General features: G+C 43.8%; 1 long non-coding RNA gene across 1 annotated transcript in view; it reads right to left on the minus strand.

Moving 5' to 3' along the window:
* Positions 1–22219, minus strand: part of LOC147114150 (uncharacterized) — a 526828-nt gene that overhangs the window by 492331 nt on the left and 12278 nt on the right. Inside the window, exon 2 of the long non-coding RNA XR_015079159.1 lies at positions 14691–14770. This is a non-coding gene — a long non-coding RNA (uncharacterized LOC147114150). The remainder of the gene's footprint in view (positions 1–14690; positions 14771–22219) is intronic.

Genomic DNA, 22219 nt, shown 5'->3' on the forward strand with positions numbered 1-22219 from the left:
GGGTGGTGTGCGCCCAGTCAGCTTCACCTCTGACTGTCTTTTGAGCAGTTCGAATCGCTCCCACACCCCTGGGTTCTAGACACCGGACTTAGGTACAGGCGGCGATACAGAAAATCGAGTAGACAAGTAAGCAAACCAGAATTTTATTACAAGCAGAATACAACAATCTTATGAAAATTAATGGTATGAAATTACAGGCATAAACAATGACACACGGCACATCGAGGGAAAACAACTACATTAACAATCCCCTTATCCTTAACCCACCCCCTATATCTAACTAGATTAAGCTATGAGGGGCCAGGAATTCATGCTCACCAATCCAAAACCTGTTGCTTTAATTGGTAGGGTTTTGAGGTCCGCTCTTGCTGTCCTTTGGGGTATCCCATCACCACGTGGTCTCAGGGCACGGCGCTGAAGTTGTTGGTGCGAAGCACCCTCCTTTTTCCTCAGCTACAGTCGTCGTCGAGTCACGATGGGTTTTCTTCTTCTTCTCCCTTGGGCGGTCGTCGGTGGTAATGTTACGGTCGGGGGTCGATTGGCGGTCTTTATCGTCTGAATGATTTCACTATCCAAGCTTCGAACGCCAGTTTATTCTTTAACCGGGCTATTACTGTCCATGTGACAAACGCCAGCTTATAACTAGGCTGTATGTCTCGATTTTGCTACCCATCCTTCGAATGCCAGCATATTCTTAAATTGGGGTTACACTATATTCACCAAACACCAGCTTATAACTGGGCGTTTGTGCCCCAATGCGTCTTTCCGCTCCCCTTCTCTACCTTTACCGGTTTACCTTTTTCGTCTCGTCTCGTCTGCCCATTTGTGGCCTGTGTGGTTTTGAATTCGGGTCTCATTCTCCTCCCGCGTTTGGCCCCGGTGTACTGGGCGTCGTTGGTTGTTGAGCGGCGCAGGGAGTGAGAAAAGAGCCTGCCACGAGACCAGGGCGCGAGTACGAGAGGCAGCTGGCCAAGGCCACAGGCAAGAGATAAGAGCGATAAGAGAGCGATTGCCACTGATGGGCCTACAATTATACCCGCTTGTCAACTCCTTATCTGCGCGCCAAATCAGGTCAGTCCATTGTCTAACTTTTGGCGGGCTTGTTTAAATGATTACAACCATTTATTTTAGCGACATGTAGAGTGGTTGTCTCCGGGTCTAATGGCCCCGATGTCCTGGTTGTTTGTCATGGATGAAGCTTAATTGTCCCCATCCTGACTTGATGGCTACTGTGAGCTGTTACCGATTAAATATGCAGAAACCTAATGGCCTCGATTCTAGACCCATTCTAACTTGATCTATTTCAAGTTGAATGAACGCATATTCTGTGTTTACTTTGGCTGTCTGGCTCCAGAGTCCTTTTCACAGATTCCTGCATTTTAAGTTTCGTCCCCGGGCCTGCCTGTCTGCAGAGCCCGGTTTTAAAAATCCTGTCGGTTTTGGTCACGAGGTTACAGAAGCCATTTTGGGTACCCTGTTTTTAATAACATGTCCAAACAGGGTCCCTTGATCCATAATTTGGTGAGTGCGGGAATTTTGAGAAACCTGCACTTACAACTATATAAATGCAGGTTCTTTCTTTCCTTCAGTAAAAGTTAATTCCTCTTTTATCATAATTCTTAGCAAATGATTTTTAAAAGGCATTATGATTGTGCCTCCTCTTCAAAAGGGGTCCCTGTGGTAATACTCTCCTTTTAAAAAGGGGCCCAGATGGTGCGACTGTCCCTTGTTGAAAGTGCGAATGCTGAAGCTCCCTCTTAAATCTATCAAAATACTTTAGGACACCAATTATAAATGATTAAAGAAAACCAATCCACTTAGGTCTTAAAAGGAATATAATTTTTCTTTTTAGCCTGCCAGGCATCATGGGAGGCATTAAATAATTTCATAAACTGAATAATGTTCAACCATCTACCACAAGAGCGATTTAACTTAATAGCTCAACTAATGACTAAATGCATGACAATCTAACATCATGTTATTCATGGACAGAGACACAAAAATTAAATATGAAATTTCAAACTGTGAACTAATATTTACAAGAACTAAATTAGCATTTAGAGGCTTCTTTATTTTAAAAAAGATGATTTTTCCCCATTGACGGCATACCATGGTGCTCCATCAAATACCAGATGTTTTTTTGTTTTCGTTTGGTAAATTCCTCCCTGGCAATACAACTAGGGTGGAGTTACAACAAGGATGCTGCCAACATCTCACTGGATCTCATGCCACCAATTTAACTACAAATTCATGGGATTGAATTTCCATCTGAATTTTAGGATACATAAAACTTCAGGTACCTTCAAAGGTTTTTTTCATTTAATATTTCAATATTTATAAAGAGTCTTTTCATTGATTGTAATGTTGTAAGTAGCTGATTTCATGTAGCACCACAAACAATTGAGTTTTATGAAGAAAGAAATGTGCTTATGTAACACCTTATGACATCTGCCAGAAACATGTCAAAGTACTTCCCATACAATAAACTACTTTTGTGTGCAGTGTTTCTACTGTATGCAAACGTAGCAGCCACTTTGTGAACAGCGAGATCCCCCATGAAATGAATGGCCATTTGATGGCAGTGGTTGATGGAGGAATATTGCCCAGGACCTCAGGCTCTCAGATGATAGATAGGGTGACCGCTTTGCGGAACACCTCCGTTCAGTCTGTAAGGGTGACCCCGAGCTTCCGGTCACCTGTCACTTTAATTCTCCACTCCCTCCCACTCAGACCTCACCGTCCTCGGCCTATTACACTGTTCCGATGAAGCTCAATGTAAGCTCGAGGAACAGCACCTCATCTTTCGATTGGGCACTTTACAGCCTTCTGGACTCAACATCGAGTTCAACAACTTCAGACCATAACCTCTGCCCATATCTTTTTTTTTTCCATTTTTTTCTCTCTCTCACGTGGCAGCTGTCTTTCACTCTGCCAGTGCCATTTACACTTCATCTCGAGCCATCTTTTGTTTCTTAACTTGTCCCATTAACACCTCCTTTTGCCTTGCACCATCATCCCTTTTGTTTTGTAAAATCTCTCCTGCTTTCCATTCTATCAGACGTTCCCTTTTGTTCTTTCCTTCCCTGCCCCTACACTTGCTTAAAAACCTGCTCCATCTCCAGCTTTTTCCAGTTCTGACGAAGGGTCATCGACCTGAAACCTTAACTCTGTTTCTCTCTCCACAGATGCTGCCTGACCTGCTGAGTATTTCCAGCATTTTCTGTTTTTATCTCAGATGATAGACTTTGACACTGAACGTCACAGATTCTACACTTTGCGCATGCAACCAGCTTATTTTAAACAACAGATTACAGAGAGAAAAAAAATGCTTCTCTTACCACCTCCCCAGGCTGAAACTGAAGCAGGGACATCATTAGCATCACTGCTCCACAACTGTGCTGTATTGCATGCAGTTAAAGGACAATGTTTTCAAATCCCTCCATGGCCTTGCCCCTCCCTATCTCTGTAACCTCCTCCAGCCCTACAATGCCCGAGAACTTTGCACTCCTCAAATTCTGGTCTCTAGGGCATCCCTGATTTTAATCAATCCATCATTTGCAGCTGTGCCTTCAGCTGTCCAAGCCCTAAACTCTGGAATTCCCTTCTTAAACCTCTTGCGCCCCTCTCTCCTCCTTTAAGACACTCCTTAAAACCTATCTCCTTGACCAAGCTTTTGGTTACCTGTCCTAATATATCTCCTTAAATGGCTCAGCATCAAATTTTGTTTGAAAATGCTCCCGTGAAGCACCTTGGGACATTTTACTACGTTAAACATAGAAACATAGAAGATAGGAGCAGGAGTAGGTCATTCGGCCCCTCGAGCCTGCTCTGCCATTCAATGCGATCATGGCTGATCATCCAAGTTCAGTACCCGGTCCCTGCTTTCTCCCCATACCCCTTGATCCCTTTAGCCTTAAGAAATATATCCAACTCCTTCTTGAATATATTTAATGTATTGGCCTCTACTGCCTTCTGTGGTAGAGAATTCCACAGGTTCACCACTCTCTGGGTGAAGAAATTCCTCCTCATTTCTGTCCTAAATGGCTTACCCCTTATCCTTAGACTGTGACCCCTGGTTCTGGACTCCCCGACCATCGGGAACATCCTCCCTGCATCTAGTCTGTCCAGTCCTGTCAGAATGTTATTAGTTTCAATGAGATCCCCTCTCATTCTTCTAAACTCCAGCGAGTACAAGCCCAATCGTCCCAACCTCTCCTCATACGTCATTCCTGCTATCCCAGGTATCAGCCTGGTGAATCTTCGCTGAACTCCTTCCATGGCAAGAATATCCTTCCTCAGATAAGGCGGCCAAAACTGCACACAATACTCAAGATGTGGTCTCACCAAGGCCCTGTACAACTGCAGCAAGACATCCTTGTTCCTGTACTCAAACCCTCTCGCTACGAAGGCCAACATACCATTTGCCTTCTTAACCGCCTGCTGCACCTGCATGCTTACCTTCAGCGACTGGTGCACAAGGACACCCAGGTCTCATGGCACTTCCCCTTCTCCCAATCTATTGCCATTCAGATAATAATCTGCCTTCCTGTTTTTGCCACCAAAGTGGATAACCTCACATTTATCCACGTTATATTGCATCTGCCATGCTTCTGCCCAATCACCCAACCCGTCCAAATCATCCTGTAGTTTCTCAGCATCCTCCTCACAGCACACACGCCCACCCAGCTTTGTGTCGTCTGCAAATTTGGAGATATTACATCTAGTTCCCTTGTCTAGATCATTAATATATATTGTGAATAGCTGTATATAAAAGTGAAAGGCAGTATATAAATGCACGTTGTTGTCATTGATGTGGCACAGAACATAGTCAGAGTGCATGGATATTGGTCAGTGCTGCCAACTACAAGTCTCATTTGCCGGGTTACACCCCTTATCAGAGTTGATTTTGAATGCCTATATCCATTTTATCACATTTACTGATAAGTAAAGGCCTTTGCCTTTCATCTTCCCATGTGTTCCCCTGGCACGGTTAGAATTTAGTACAATCAGCGAACTAAGACATTCTGCTTACAATACTTTCATCAAGGTCATTAATAAATATTAGAAACAGCAGAGGTTTTAAGACTGATCTCTGGGGGACTCCAGCAGTCACTGCTGCCCAGATTCATTATCTTTTTTTGCTGCAATTTCCCACTTCAAGGTAGAGGCTGCAATGTTGTAGAATGTTCTAATCACGGAAGTGTCTGTTAACAGCTATGTTTAATCACTTCCATTTAATCACTATCAGAACCCTATTTTTATTCGGAGATTTCATTAAAAAGTCCTCATATGTTGACATATGTGGTGTTCTATGATTTGCAGGCAGTAGTGGTAAGCAGTGTGATATCATTAACCGATGACAAAAGGCTGCTAATGACCGCCGCAGTGTTCCTAATGGCTGCTTCCGGGCAAGTGGAAAGCCTTTGCTTCAAAACTTGTTTTTACTGTGTAAATTAAATGAGAGAAAAACAAAATCAATCCTCAGGAATTACAAATTGACTGAGTGCCCCAAGTATTAAATTGAACTTGTATGAAGCTGTAATTTCTCTTTAAGGTAATAGCAGGCCATTTCTAAGTTGTTAGATTCAAGTAGTTAGCTGCTTCAATATGGTTTTGCAGCATGAGAACACGGGAACATGGTCAGTCAAGCCATGGGTGGAATTCTGCATTTATTTGTAATGCATGAGGAGAAAGTTTCACTCTATAACCCTTACAATCACTCAGGGAATAAATTAGTTTGAAGGGGGACAGTGCTTCAGTAAGATTTGTATATGTCTGACATTCAATTTTTACTGCATTGTTGATATTGAGAGAGACAGGTCCTTTTTGGAAAAGGCACCCAGATGGAAGCATACAGGGCAGCTAAGGCATCTACAATCGGTATCTCATGTCTATCGCTGTAAAGCTGCTTGTAAGAAGTTGAAGGAAGTAAAGCAATAAATAGTTCAAGGAGGAGAGAACCTTTGTGAGTGTTTGCTAATCCTCAAAAGTAAGGAAGCCGTTTGTGTCACTTTGACCCTAGAGGACATCATTCATCCTAAGTCTTACAGCTTACAATGTAGCAAGCGACCAAAAATGGCCCATCAACACAAAGGAGGTCGCAAAAGAAGGCTTGCATTATCTAAAGAATGATAGGCTAATAAATGTCATGATTTTTTTCAAGAAATATATTTTCACAAGTGCAACCGTAGCTTTATGTGGATTCTACACTACTATTATAAATTGGCACAAATCACTAAGTATCTGAAAGACTTACAAAGAATAAAGTATGAAAGCAATAAAATGCTATAAAAACAGAGCTGCAGTCTGTTACTAATTGCAAATAAAGAGGCTCTGATGCTGAGAAAGGACAAGTTTCCAAACACAAACAGCATAAATTACACACTGCATAAAAGTTTGCCGCTCATACAAGTCTGGAATGCTATGGTTAGGATGCTGGGTGCTGCTCTATCCTGCATCAGTTCCAGGACTGCTGCAAATACAGAATGGGTGATTTTAGATCTCATGCAGTGCTATTGAATGCAACACAAAATGAACTGTTTACCCCATGCAGTGCTCAACAACATTGTCCCAACCTATCTGTTGGCTTCTCGTGTTGCCACTATGACAGGCCTATATCTGGACCCCTCCTGCAACAGAAGGGGCGATGGGTAACAGCACAAGTTATCATGAAGATGGCCGGTAAGAGTCAATGTTCAGGACGACAGAACGGGGCGCTAATTTTACCCGAAAAGGTGGTGGTGCTACTGGAAAGCACACCACCTCCTGCTTGGGGCACTACCACTGGAGTTCGTGGTGGCATGTAGTGCCGTATCAATGCAGGCCTCCCTCCCCTGCGAGCGCGGCCGGCACCACGAGAAAAAAAGGGAAAGGGGGCAGGTGCGAGCAGTCGGCCAAATTAAAAATGGCCGCTCGACACCTGCCCTTTAACTTGCGCCGTTGCCGGTGCAAAAACGCCCCCTGATCCTGTCACACATATCGTCCGGCGATAGGTCAGGGGGCACAAGGAGGGCGCAAGCAGGGCACTGCGATGACGTCATCACCAGCGGCGCAGTGCCACAGGGCAGTACCAGCTACCGCCGCTGCTAAAGTCCTGCTGAATTTCACGGAAGGAGTTAGCGGCAGCAGTGGTGCCGCACCAGTGGCGCCGCACCCGGGCACTCAGGGATTTGCGCCCTGTTAGCGCCCCCCCGGGGGCACTAACGAGAGGTGCAAAACAACCCAATTTTCCCCCCCTTGGCTTTCAATCCGATAATTAAACCATTAAAAAGTGACCAAAACTGATAAAAACATTCAGAAAAACAAAGAGTTACAAAAATTGGAATGAAACAATTGCCTTTTAAGTAAAAATAAGCCAACAGTCTTGCGGCCCTGGCCAGAAAAAAAAATGAAATGAAATTAAACTGAAAAGGTGTAGTAGCTGCAGCTTTGAAAGAAAGCAATTCTAAATAGGAATTAGTGATGAGGTAGGGGGAAAAAGCAATTAGATTTTCCAATTTACTCATTACTCTTGTAACCTGGTCACGAAGTAGCCTGATGTGGGCTTTTGTAAAGGTGACAGTCCTGGTCTACTCCTCCATGTGCACAGTTTGTGTGTTTAATAAGTTATACAGTTGCTTTAGCAGGAGGACAAATGCTCGGGGACAGAAACAACTGTTTTGGGGACACAGGAGCAGAGGTTTGTGTCTCAGCCTTACAAATGGTGCAAATGTCCCACACAAATGCCACAGTCTGCCTGTTAAGTATGGTGCATTGTTACCTTGTACAGCACCTGTACAGTAAGTTCTGAAACATTTTCCAGGTACTATGTTGATTCATGCCACAGCGAGCAAAGATCAGAGTTCCAGTCTGTGAATGCTGGGTTGATAACCAGTAAGGTACTCGCATCCAGCCCCCATCGCATCCAGCTGGTTCTCAGGCTGACAACCTAGCTATGTGAAAAGGGACTTTGCTACGCAAACAACCCAGAGCATAATCTGCTCTTTGTCAAACAGTGGGTGAAATGGATTGCCTCATGTGCCACTCGGCATGAAAGAGAAGGTAAGCTGTTCAATATTTTTTCTCAATTTCAAATGTCAGCTATAAAGTTGTATTTGAGATCGATATGGAATCACGTTTCTCAATTTGCACTTTTCTTGAGTAAACAAAATTCTTTAAACCATAAAAGTCTGCCTAGTGCCAGAGCATCAGGACCACCAGTGTGTACTTGGGGAGATTAAATAGTCAACTCCCTGTCTCAAGGTCTGAAGACAGCTGTTGGAATTTGCAGTGAATGCTTTTTTTGGTATTTGGGGGTGACATTTGGTGCTCATGTGGGCAAGAGAGGACAGTCTTGGAGAATGGAGAGTTTTCACACATTATCAAGCATACCCAGATCAACTAACAGTCGTTAGATGAAGCACAAAGCTCCACCCATTCTCTCCCAATGACGTGCCTTAACCTTAATATTAGGAAGGGTTCTTTCTACATCATCAATGTGACATTAGAATTTCCCACACCAGTCATTGTTGTGTCACAAGTGAGTCTCCCAATTTAATGATAAAATGTGGGGACTGTTCTGCCATGAACATATGCCAGTTAGAAAGTGCATAGAGCGAGACAGGAAAGCATAGTGTTCTAACCAGTCTCCTGATTTTGCAAGTTTGTAAGCAGTTGAGAAGCTTGAGGACAGCCAGTCATTCACTTGACTTCTATTGTGTAATTTCCCAGTTGTCTGATCTTTGGGCTTGGCTGACTGTCAGTATTATTTCATAGACAAGTTTATCTATTATTTGTTTACTGCTCTTGCATATCTTGTCATCAAAGACTACAGAAAAACACATTCACCTTGGCTGACCCACTACATTCTCAGTCAATGCCATCTAGCATTCAGGATTCAGATTATATGTCTTGTGGGCTCGAATTTCCAAGCCCTGTGGTGGCGGGTTTGGAGGCGGGAGTGGTGGGAAAATCGCAGAATCGGGGGGCAGGAACCCATCCCGCCCCCAACCCGCCTCCGTGCCAATGTCCCAGGAGAGGCGTATCTGACCTGTGCTGGGAGCCACCTCCCCGAGGCGGGAAGGCGATTAGTGCCAATTAACTGCCTGTTAACAGGTAGTTAACAGGCAGTTTTTTGCCTAATTCCTATTTTTAGCCCCAAAGTGTGGGCTTCCCGACAGCTCCGAACCACGCCAAGTTAGTGAGGTGGACCGTTGGTCTGAAGGGGTGGGAGGGGTTGAGATGTCCGTTGTGCAGGTGAGTGATGGGTGCATGTGTGCAGAGGTAAGTGTGTGAGGTAAGTGTAAAGTGTTTTAATAAGATTTACTTACCTTTACTTTCTCCTGCAGGCTTCCTTCCTTCAGTTCTCGGGAGTCCCTCAGTTCACCGGCACAGAAAGCAGAATGGCTGCTGAACTGTCAAAAGCTGCAGCCTCTGCTTTCTGGTCTGGAGAGCTCTCTAACTGAGTCTGAGTAGAGGGACTCAAGTTAGAAGACAGATTGTCAGCGTTTGACAGCTTCACTGAGCTGTCAAATGCTGATTTTTCATCTGTCAAAAGCTCTTGACAGATGAAATGTCAATCGCTGACGTCACCAGTAACCAGGTGTCCCTTAATTGGCCTGCTGAGCCCACTGGGCCGGCTCAACAAGGTCAATCAAGGGAAAATAGCGTGGGTTGGCCACAAGTCGATGGAGGTGGGACTACAACCCAAAAAGTGGGAGTCTCGCCTCCATCACGTCCCCATTGACAAAATCCAGCCCTGTGTACTTTACAATTTTATGTCGCTCTTTCCAAAATTCCTCCACTGCCAAAATGAAACATTTGCTCCAGATTTCTGTAAACATTTTTCTGCTGAACTTTATGCTGTTCAAGGAAAGGAAAAGGAAATTGAACTATTCCCCCTCTCCCTTTGTATGCCCATACCAACATTGAGCACACCCTAAGTCAGATTGCAATATGGACTGGATGGAGGAACAAAGCTTCTTTAATACTGTCCCAGCTGTATCACAGACCTCTGAAAAAACACTCCCTGTTGCACCTGTGCAACAATTCATTCCCACATCAGGCGTCTTTATGCTTTCCAAGTAACACTGCCAATAAAGCCCTCATTACTGTCACATTATGAATAGTTATGTAGCATGGACTCACGCCTAATGGGAACTGCATTGAGACTGCCCACACTCGTTTCATTTAGGATCCTTATGTCCACCAAAGGGAAAAAGCTTTCATCCCATCTGTCAGTGCTAGATTTGAACCCACGAACTGTGGATAAAAGACAGCATTCTAATTGACGACACCATCTCTGTCTATCTAACATATTAGTCCCATAAAGTTAAACAAAGAAGTTAGTAAAACTTTTAATGTAGGAATGTGACAAGTTATTCTTTTGTATTAAAAAGCACAAATAATAACTTCGAGAGCAGGAAAGAAAAAGTAATTGTCATCAGGTGAAGTCTCTGCTTCTGCTCTATTCCAAAGCTCTGAAAACACCTCTTCAACAAAAGTATGTTATTTCTTCCAACTTATCACTTTTTCCCTTGCTGCTTATTCCTCATAGTATAAAACTTTTACAAACCATTTTTATAGTCAATTCATCTTTTCCCGTTTTAATTGTTTGAGATCGTGCCATGATGTGTTGCCTTCTTGAATGCCAAACTTAAATTAATGATACAGACTTCCCCCAGTCACGTCAGGAACCACAGAAAACAGGTGTACAGGCGTAAGGGGGAATGCAATGCAGTTCTTCTTTCAGTGCTTCGGCTGCGCTGCACATCAGCAAGTTTTGATTACCGTGATGGCTCGGAGATTTGCCCATGTAATGGTTAGCTGGGTGCCCACAATACAATCATCTCACATACATATCAGAAACAAACCACAAATGCATTTTCTTAACCAAATTGACTTATTTAAGAATGAGAAAAAACACGGTATGGAATGAGAAAAGTTTTTTTTTAAGCTCAACAACGCTGTTTCCTTCACAAACTGTGATCAATTTGTCCCATCATGGGCTCTACGCAGCCCACTCAATTGAACTCTTTTGTTGTTCTATAAGAACTAACACAGAGATAAACAAGCCATACGCTTAAACATTTGTTTCGTACCCAGTGTTTGCTGTACATGTATGGGAGTCACAGATTATGCATTGGTCAGATAGGAAATTGTTAGTTTCTATCTTGCAACTTTTTCCACAATGTTCTTTAACTGAACTGGCAACCTTCTCTCTCCCCAGATCCTTATTACTAATCCCATTTTATCATTGCTATTCTCTGGTACAACTGTAAATCTCTCATCCCAGTCACTTACAGACTTTGGCGCAGAGTTCCTGTTCTAGCTCCAACAGTGAGTACAAAAATAAAGGACGGACCTAGAGACAGAGCGAGTTTATTTCTCCTTTTCTGCTCTCCCACCTAAAGCGGAGCAGTTTATATTAATGTTTTCCAGGTAGGTCCAACAGCCATAACGCAGTCCGGGGTTTATAAGATAGATTACAGAATATCTTCATACTTACAGGTTATCTGTTCTCATCCTTGGCAAAGAACTGAAGTGCAAATAGAGGAGAGGGAGATGAGAACATAAGGAAGGGGGGGGGGAAATTGACCAAAGAATTATAAGATTTTGTCAGACTTCAGGAATAGAGCCACTTGCAGCTAATGTCATAGCAGTTCTCATTTCTTGATCTGAAATTTAAAAATCATTTAAGCAGGGTCACCTCCAGAAAACCATATAGATCTAAGGAGAAAAGTTTAACGAATAATGTAGCCACTAATAATTCTAATAGGGAATGCAGGAGAAACTTCTTTACCCAAAGGGTGGTAAGAATGTGGAATGCTTTACCACAAGGAGTGGTTGAGGCTAATAGCATAGATTCATTTAAGGGGAAGCTGGATAAGCACTTGAGGGAGAGAGGAATAGAAGGATACACTGATAGGGTTAGATGAAGAGGGTGGGAGGAGGTTCGTGTGGAGCATAAACACTGGCATAGACCAGTTCTGCCAAATGACTGGATTCTGTGCTGGTACCTCTATGTCACTCTATGTAACCACATGTCCCCTATTTATTCTCCCTATATAGATTCCCAGTGCATCAAGTAACCCCTCATTCACCTCCACTATATAGAGCTTCAAGGGACCAAATTCTTTTCTGTCTATTCTTATTAATCCCTGACCCCAGCACATCATTTATATAAATGAAAAGCCTAATAATGTATTCCCTAATTGTCTACGGTTTGTATGCTCGACATACTGAAGTCAACCTGTTGCTAAACATGGATACAGAATTGGCTAAGTGATAGGAAACACAGAGAATAGTGGTGAACAGTTGTTTTTCGGACTGGAGGAAGGTATACAGTGGTGTTCCCCAGGGGTCAGTGCTAGGACCACTGCTTTCCTTGTTATATATTAATGACTTGGTCGTGGGTGTACAGGGCACAATTTCAAAATTTGCAGATGACACAAAACTTGGAGGTACTGTATAGTGAACAGTGAGGAGGAAAGTGATCAACTTCAGGAAGACATAGACAGGCTGGTGAAATGGGCGGACACATGGCAGATGAAATTTAACGTAGAAATGGGAGAGGACATATAAACTAAATGGGACAATCCTGAAGGGGGTGTATGAACAGAGAAACCCGGGGGTCTGTGTGCACAAATCATTGAAGGTGGCAGGGCAGGTTGAGAAAGCAGTTAAAAAGACTTACGTGATCCTGGGCTTCATGAATAGAGGTATAGAGTACAAAAGTGTGGAAATTATGATGAACCTGTATAAAACACTGGTTCGGTCCCAACTGGAGTACTGTGTCAAATTCTGGGCACCGCACTTTAGGAAGGATGTGAATGCCTTAGAGAGGGTACAGAAAAGATTTATGAGATTGATTCCAAGAATGAGGGACTTCAGTTACGTTGATAGACTGGTTGTTCTCCTTGGAGCAGAGAAGATTGAGAGGAGATTTGATAGAGGTGTTCAAAATCAAGAAGGGTCTGGACAGAATAGATAGAGGGAAACTGCTCCCATTGGCGGAAGGGTCGAGAACCAGAGGACACAGATTTAAGGTGATTGGCAAAAGAACCAAAGGCGATGTAAGAAAAAAGAAATGTACGCAGCGAGTGGTTAAGATCTGGAATGCACGGCCTGAAAGGGTGGTGAAGGCAGATTCAATCACGGCTTTCAAAAGGGAGTTGGATAAGTATCTGAAGGAAAGAAATTTGCAGGGCTACGGGGCAAGGGTGGTGGAGTGGGACGAGCCAAAGTGCTCTTGCAGAGAGCCGGCATGGGCTCGATGGGCTGAATGGCCTTCTTTCGTGCTGTAACCATTCTATGAACATCACCTAGAGACAGCATGTTAAAGAATTCCAACCACTTTTGCTTGAAATATACCCTTTCCAGGTGTTTGGCTTAGAATAACGTAGAATGCAAGAGCCTACTCATATCAAGGTGGAGTACAAAGCCCGATTGCAGTTTATCACAAGCAAAACCAAGCACTAAAACAACCACTGACGTGATGAAAATCTCGACGTACACACTCCCATTTACAGTTACCATTACATCTTTCAGTCCTTTCACCGTCTGCAACCGTAAAAATAAATCACCATTTTGAAATCGCTAAGCTAAGGATGAACAGCTTTCAAACAGAGATGCAACTTACAATAACTGTCGACCTCATTGGCAGCAATTCTTAGTGTAGGGGGCATGCAGAAAGTATTCTCAAATCAAGGTTTTCCGGGAATAGACCAGAGATTTACTAGTGCCGTAAGAAGCCATTACAGCATTGTTATTGATCTCACTGTGATCTAATGAATGGTTAAAAGGGCAGGGGTACAAAAACTTGCAAGCTGCCTATTTTTGTCTGCAATCTGTAGAAATCCTAATTAACTTTCTAACTAATCATGCACTATTCATAAATGTAAATATACAGCTAAAAAGTTCCTATTTTTTCATTTTGAAACTCCATCTTCTAGACATTACACATAGAAGGAAACAATAAAACTGCATGCCTTAGCCACCACAGAGTCTAGATAGATTGAAAATGTTATGAACATCAAATCTATAATTGAGAGGTATTTCAAACCTGATCTCCTGGAAATAGGTGCTGATTGCCTGAGTCACCGTCATAACAATGCCTAGTATGAAGTCCAGCAATCTACCATTTAAGGAGCCACTATATACGGCTGCAATATATCTGGAAAGTTTAGGAGCTTTTGCTCAGGGAGCCATGTTATAAATTTTTCTGGTATGATTTGAGTGACAGTCAATAGCATCGCCAAAAGTATAAAAGCTGACTTCCCCTGCTTCTCATATTTCTTGAATTCTGAAGTCAGTCAGTCAGTTGTTGTCTTTCTCCCTCTCTCTCTGTGGCAAGGTATAAAAGGTTGTGTATTGTTACCACATATAACCCTATGAAGAATTGAGTATTGGCCTGACATTACTGTTATGTAGAAGAAAAATCTGTATAATTAATAAAAACTCCAAAAAGGGACATCTTTCAAAAGTGTCAAAATGTCTGTTGGCTGTGATTTTGACCATGGTCCGGCCTAGCTGGTAGCTTTTCAACAGGGAAAGAGAAAAATGAGATGTTGCTTCCAGATGTCTCCTAGCTGATGGAATCTCGGTGATCAGATACCATAATTTTTTTTCAATATATTCCAACTTAACTAAAAAGTGGTTAGTCTGTTAAAGTTTTTCAGTATACGCCATGTGTAATTCTTGGGTCTACTCACCCGTTTTCATGAGTAAACAGCCAGATAGGAAGTCCTTCCCCTCAGCCAGGCAGGAAATACTTCCTCTAACTTGGCACCCCCTGTAAAACAAATTATGCAATGTAGTGAATGCACACATACCTCACTACTCACTCACACTCAGAACTCACTTCATCCCCCACCCACCCATATTCAGATGATCTATTGGAGTATTAGAAATTTCATTTTACCTGCGTTAGTGCTTGTGCTGAACTAGAATAAAACGAGGAGACATTATTAAAGGCCAAGGGAACTTCAAACTAAAATGCAATTGGAGCAGAAACTTCCATATTTACAGCCATAAGCTAGTTGAACAGTGTATCAGCTCGGGCACTGGAAACAGGAGCGCAAGTTTGCACTAAAGATTCCTGTTTAAGCTCATATTTCAAAAAGCAGGGGAGTTCGCCCCGGTGTCCTGTCCAATATTTATCCCTCAACCTACATAATTAATTAGAGATTATCACATTGCTGTTTGTAGAACCATGCTGTGCGCAAAATGGCTGCTGCGTTTCCCTAGATTACAACAGTGACTATGGGCGCGATCTTGCCAGCCCTGGGGAGGCGGGTATGGAGGCAGGACTGCTGGGAAAATGGCAGAATCTGGGGGCAGGTGCCCAACCCACCCCAACCCGCCTCCGTGCCATCTTGCCAGGAGGCGGGTAGACGACCCACGCCGGGTCCCATCTCCTTGGAGGCGGGAAGGGGATTAGTGCCACTTATCTGCCTGTTAACAGGTAGTTAACAGGCAGGTAAGAGGATTATCCCCATTTTGCCCACACAAGTGCAGGCTTCCCGAAGGCTCCGAACGCCGCCAGGGTCATCGAGGCAAGCAGTGGGTCTGCAGGGGTCGGAGAGGTGCAAAAGTGCACTGTGAAGGTAGGTGATGGGTGCACGTGTGGAGAGGTGAGTATGTGAGGTGAGTGGAAAGTGTTCGTAAAAGTTTACTTACCTTTGTTTCTTCCTGCAGGCTTCAAGAGTTGGGTATGTGGAGAGTCTCGCACCTCCGCGGCAGAGATGACAGATGGCCGCTGTATTCTCCAATGCAGCAACCATCTAATTTCTGCTAAATAAAGAGGCTTGATGAGCCTTGAATTCAAGAACTCATCAAACTACAGAGAATGTCAGTGTTTGACAGCTTCACAGAACTGTCAAACGATGACAATTCATCTGTCAAAAATGTTTGACATATGAAACATCATATGTTGACTTTCTCTGTAACTGGCTTTCCCTTAATTGGCCTGCTAAGCCCACTGGGCGGGCTTAACAAGGTCAATCAAGGGAAAATAGCGTGGGTTGGCCCGAAGTTGCTGGAGGCGGAACTGAAACCCGACAAGTGGGAGTCCCGCCTCCAAAAACTCCCCATTGGTAAAATCCAGCCCTACACTTCAAAAGTACTTCATTGGCTGTAAAGCGCATTAAGACATCCTGAGGTTGTGAAAGGTGCTATATAAATGCAAATCTTTCTTTTTCGTTCTATCTTCCACCAGCAATTTTCTTTTATCATCTCCATTTTGACCTTCCCATTCTACCATGCCACTTCACACCACATAACTGAAAGAGAATTACTGGAACATAAATGTACTCTATTCACACCGCAGGAGCAGAATATTTTATTGATAAATAGCAATCCATCAGTGAGATATAATGCTGCTGTATATACCATACAATGATGTGCCTGTATTACTTTAGAGTAACACTCTTATATATATATTATATTATACAATGATACAGTCTACATTACTGTACTGGGTTTTGAAACTTCTATCGTATAATATCACCTATACATGTTACCAATGTTTAACGCCGTCTTGGGTTTTACTTCCTTAGAATCTATCATTTTAATTGACTGGAAATTAGGCCAAACATTCAATAAAGATGCAGTTTGTGCTGCCAATTAAGACGCAAATAATATATTCAAATCTGGATACAAATGCAAGTGCTGGTATTCATCTGGATTTTAGCATAAAATAGAAAGTGGGGATTATGAGCCATAAAAAAAGTGAGTCAAATAGTGATGGAATGTATCAGAAGCAGAATGAAACAATAAGTGTTTAATAATCAGGATATTTTATATGGTTTCCTTATTGATAAAGGAACCATAAACAGAAGGAAATGCAGTAATGAAAAGCAAGATATACACACAAATGTGTATATATATATAATAATTAGGTGTCTACTTCTCATTGTGTTTAATAAAGTTCCTCAGTTTGTAGCAACTGTATACAGAGCTCCAACTGAAATTGGTGAAAGGCAATACAAGGATCATGGTTATAAAGATGGGCCATCTAACCAAAAACCCTTTGTATAAGAGATATGGAGACAGTATTCATCTCCTGTTGCACTCATCCAATGTGCTGTTCAGTACAGGGCACACTTCCACAAATAATTTGATTGGAGACAATGAAATTTGAGAAGTAAACGTCAATGCGTTATGCAAGTGACCAACCAGGAAAGTGACATTAGTGTAACATCTCATGCAAAGAGAGACATAAAAACAAACTGTAAAAGCTTCTATAGGTATGTAAAAAGGAAAAGATTAGTGAAAGTAAATGTGGGTCCCTTACAGGCTGAAATAGGAGAAATTATAATGGGGAATAAGGAAATGGCAGAGAAATACTTCGGCCGTGATTTTTATTATCAATGCAGCTTGGGGGCGGGACAGCTGCCTTCTGGGTTCCAGTCCCACCCCCAATGATATCAGACGCAATTTTGCATCAATTGGCCTTGTTAAGCCCGCCCTGCAGGCTGGCTGGCCAATTAAGAGGAAGCCGGGGTTAGATGGCGTCAGTTGATGACGCGTCATCTGCCAGTTTTCTTAAAGAGGCCATGCACAATTTTTTTGACAGCTGATTTTTCAGTTTTTGACTGCATTGAGGTGCTAAAAACACTGACAATCACTGTACAAAGGTGAGCCCTTGCACCCAGGCTCTCCAGTGACTACCTCCTTAGGCTAGAACAGATGGCAGCTGCAGGTGAGGTTACAGAAGTGATCTGTCACTGTTGAGAGAGGTTCTTCCAATGAGGGGAGACTAAGCACACAATTCAAAACTTGTCACATACAGAAAAGTGTAAATGCATTAAAAATTATTTTCCCAACATTTTCTTACCTCTGAAACTCACCAGTGTACCATTGGATACTTCACACCACTTCTGCAGCTCTTATCAATGCAGAAACATTACAATAGACCCACAGCATGCCACACTTACCTGGCGTGGTGTCCGGACATCGGGAAGCCCGCAGTAGACCTGTTTAAATAGCAAAAAGCCTCTTAACAGCCTGTTAGCAACCTGTTAACAAGCAGTTAAGTGCCTATAATCCTCTTCCCACTGCTAGGTGTTGGGTCCATGTGCAAATCGAGGATCTGACACCTGGGAAGATTGTTTGGAGGTGGCTTGACAGCGGATTTCCGACCCACTGTCAATCTTTGCAATTTTGCCGGATGTCCTGCCTCCAAACCTGCCCCCTCAGCGTGGGCAAAATTCCAACCTTTGTGTCTGTCTTCATGGAAGAAGACGCAAAAAACTTCCTGAAAATAGTGGAGAACCAAGGCGCGGGCGAGAATGAGGAACTGAAAGATTATTAGTATTAGCGAAAAAATAGTACTGGAGAAATTAATGGGACTGAAATCCGATAAATCCCCTGGACCTGATGGTCCCACGTCCTAGGGATTTGAATGAACTGGCTATAGAGATAGTGGATGTATTGGTTGTCATTTTCCAAAATTCCATAGATTCTAGAACAGTTCCCACAGATTGGAAATAGCAAATGTAACCCCACTATTTAAGAAAGGAGGGAGAGAGAAAACGAGCAACTATAGACCAGTTAGCCTAACATCAGTCGTAGGGAAAATGCTAGAATCTATTATTAAGGACTTGATAACAGGGCACTTAGACAATAATAATAGGATTGAGCAGAGTCAACACGGATTTATGAAAGGGAAATCATGTTTGACAAATCTGTTAGAGTTTTTTGAGGTTGTAACTAGCAGAATAGATAAGTGGGAATCAGTGGATGTGGTGTGTTTGGATTTTCAGAAGGCATTCGATACGGTGCCACACAAGAGGGTATTAAACAAATTGGGCTCATGAGATTGGGGGTAATGTACAAGCATGGATTAAGGATTGACTAACGGACAGAAAACAGAGAGTAGGAATAAACAGATCATTTTTGGGTTGGCAGGCTGTAACTAGTGGGTTACCGTAAGGATCAGTGCTTGGGCCTCAGCTATTCACAATCTACAACAATGATTTGGATGAGGGGACCAAATGTAATATATCCAAGTTTGCTGATGATACAAAGCTGGGTGGGAATGTTGGGCTGGATTTTCTCAATGGAGACGTGTTGGAGGCGGGACCTCTGGTTTCCGAGATTCAGTCCCGCCCCCAGCGATGTCTGACCAACCCATGCTATTTTCCCTTGATTGGCCTTGTTAAGCCCGCCCTGCAGGCTTGCTGGTCAATTAAGGGAAAGCCGGTGACAGATGACGTCAGCGTATCACGCTTCATCTGTCGAAAAAATTTTGACAGGTGAATTGTCAGCGTTTTGACAGCTTTGAGAAGCTGTCAAACATTGCCAATCTCTGTTCAAAGGTGAGCCCTTGCACACAGGCTCACCAATACCTCTCTCCTCAGCAGAAAGCAGATGGTTGCTGCATCTGAGAATGCAGCAGCCATTCTGTCATCTCTGCCGTTGAGATGAGGCACCTCCAGATCCTCAGAGGTTGAAGCCTGCAGAAAGAAGCAAAGGTAAGGAAACTTTTTCCAACACTTTATACTCACCTCTCGTACTTACCTGTCCACACTTGCACCCATCACTCACCTCTCACCCCCGCAAACCCACTGCTCGCCTCACTGACCCTGGCGAGGTTCGCAGCCATCGGGAAGCCCGCAATTGCAGGCGTAAAATGGGGATAAGCCTCAAAACTGCCTGTTAACTACCTGTTAACAGACAGTTAATTGGCTCTAATCCCCTTCCCGCCTTGAGGAGACGCGTCCCTGCGTGAATCGGGTACCCGCCTCCTGGGAAGATGGCAAGGAGGCGGGTTGGGAGCGGGATCGATACTTGCTCCCAGTTTCTGCCATTTTCCCGGCAGTCCCGCCTCCATACCCGCCTCCCCAGGGCTGGGAAAATCCCCCCGTAAGTTGTGAGGAGGATGCAAGGAGGCTTCAAAGGGGTGTAGACAAGCTAAGTGAGTGGGCAAGAACATGACAAATGGAATATAATGTGGAGAAATGTGAAGTTATTCACTTTGGTAGGAAAAATAGAAAAGCTGAGTTTTTTTAAATGGTGAGAGATTGGGAAATGTTGGTGTTCAGAGGGACCTGGGTGACCTTGTAAATGAATCACCGAAAGTTAACATGCAGGTACAGCAGGCAATTAGGAAATCAAATGGTATGTTGGCCTTTATTACAAGAGGGTTTGAGTATAAGATGTTTTACGGCAATTATATAGGGCCCTGGTGAGACCACACCTGGAGTATTGGGTACAGTTTTGGTCTTACCCAAGGAAGGATATACTTGCAATAGAGGGAGAGCAACGAAAGTTCACCAGACTGATTCCTGGGATGGTGGGATTGTCCTATGAGGAGAGAGTGTGTAGGCTAGGCCTATATTCTCTAGAGTTTAGAAGAATGAGAGGTGATCTCATTGAAACATATAGGCCTAGAAACGGGGCGCCAAGCTCGCCTGAGCACCAGAAGTTCCGCCCCGGAAGGAGCCGATTGTGCCAGCGCGATATTCAGTTTCAGCGCTCCAAACGGAAGCGGGGCGCTGCTCGAGGCGCCCCGCGTCCCTCTTGGGGTGCTGAAACTGAATATCGCAGCGCAACGTGCCGCAGCGCCACCGCGCTGCAGTACTGCAGGCCTTCCTCCCCCTCTTAAAGGGGAGGGGCCCGCACCAGCGCGATCAGAGATCGTGAGTGCCGGCAAAAGAGCCCGGCACCGAGGAGAGGTGCTGTGCTCTTGGGACACAGCTGGCACTGCCCGGGGGGGGGCTCAGGAGGCCGGGGACGGCGGCACGAGGAAGTGCTGGCAGGCAGCCAGCAAAAAAAATGGCCGCGCCGCACCTCCCCTTTAGTTAGCGCCACTACCGCCGCAGGTCGGCCCCCCTGAACTGGTCGCAGATTGCGACCGGCGTTATAGCGGGGGGCGCGACCCAATATCGCGATCATGGCGGTACCGGGGCGCTGCGTACACTGATAACATCATCGGTGGCGGCGCAGCGCTACAGGCTAACGCCGCCATTAGCGCCCCGCTAAATTTCACGGGGGGCGTGGCCAGTGACGCTAAAGCCACCAAGTGCCCTCTTTGGGCGCTAACTGGTGGCACAGCCCACCGAATTTCTAGGCCATAAAATTCTTACAGGGCTCGACAGGGTAGATGCAGGGAGGATGTTTCCCCTGGCTGGGGGGTCTAGAACCAGGGGTCACAGTCTCAGAATAAGGGGTCAGCCATTTAGGACTGAGATGAGGAGAAATTTCTTCACTCAGAGGGTGGTGAATCTTTGGAATTCTCTATCCCAGAGGGCTGTGGAGGCTCAGTCATTGAGTATATTCAAGACAGAGATCGATAGATTTTTGAATATTAAGGGAGTCAAGGGATATGGGGATAGTGCAGGAAAGTGGAGATGAGGTCGAAGATCAGCCATGATCTTATTGAATGGTGGAGCAGGCTCGAGGGGCCAAATGGCCTACTCCTGCTCCTATTTTTTATGTTCTTATGATATCATTTCTTTAATTGCAGTTTATAGGAGTACTAAGCGAAGGCACACCATTAGTCTTTTGAATATACGGTGATTAGGTAGGGAAACGGTAGAGTTCTCCTAATTAAGTGCCTGCTGCAACTTGAACTGTGCAATGTATTTAGTCTATTAGAAAAGGATAGATGGTGTAAAATGAATGACATTGGCACAAATTTGAAATTAAGTGACCAGAAATGGTTAATGCTATTTTTCCCACAACTGATCAGTTGCAACAAGCAAGTGACCAGTGGTAAATTGATTGTCATCTTAGCACTTACCCTTTTTATTTTGCAACCCCTTGAGCCCAATCCATGTTGGCACTTTATTTCAAAAGCAAGGTACTGCGAATGCTGGAAATCTGAAATAAAAACAGAAAATGCTGGCAACACTCAGCAGGTCAGGCAGCATCTGCGGAGAGAGAAACAGGTTAACATTTCAGGTCAATGAACTCTGTTTCTCTCTCCACAGATGCTGCCTGACCTGCTGAGTATTTCCAGCATTTTTTGCTTTGGCACTTTATTTGTCCACATTTCTTACGCTATGAGGATATATATTTTCAGCCAGAAAGAGAAAAATAAACCCTGCCAACTTTATTTTTTGAGCAATGGAAATATGACACACAAACCAAACGCTGCATTTGATAACACAAATAAATCAAATGTAACTTCTTTTAATATAAAAGGCTGGATAGTTCTCCAATTCTGAGCTGGGAGACCGTGACAAGGTTGCAAAATGTCAGCTTGCATCAAATCAGAGAAGTATAGCATTATCTA

Source organism: Somniosus microcephalus, chromosome 8, assembly GCF_052327205.1.
Source record: "Somniosus microcephalus isolate GS21.2 chromosome 8, FLI_Smic_1.0, whole genome shotgun sequence".
In the NCBI taxonomy this organism is placed as follows: Eukaryota; Metazoa; Chordata; class Chondrichthyes; order Squaliformes; family Somniosidae; genus Somniosus; species Somniosus microcephalus.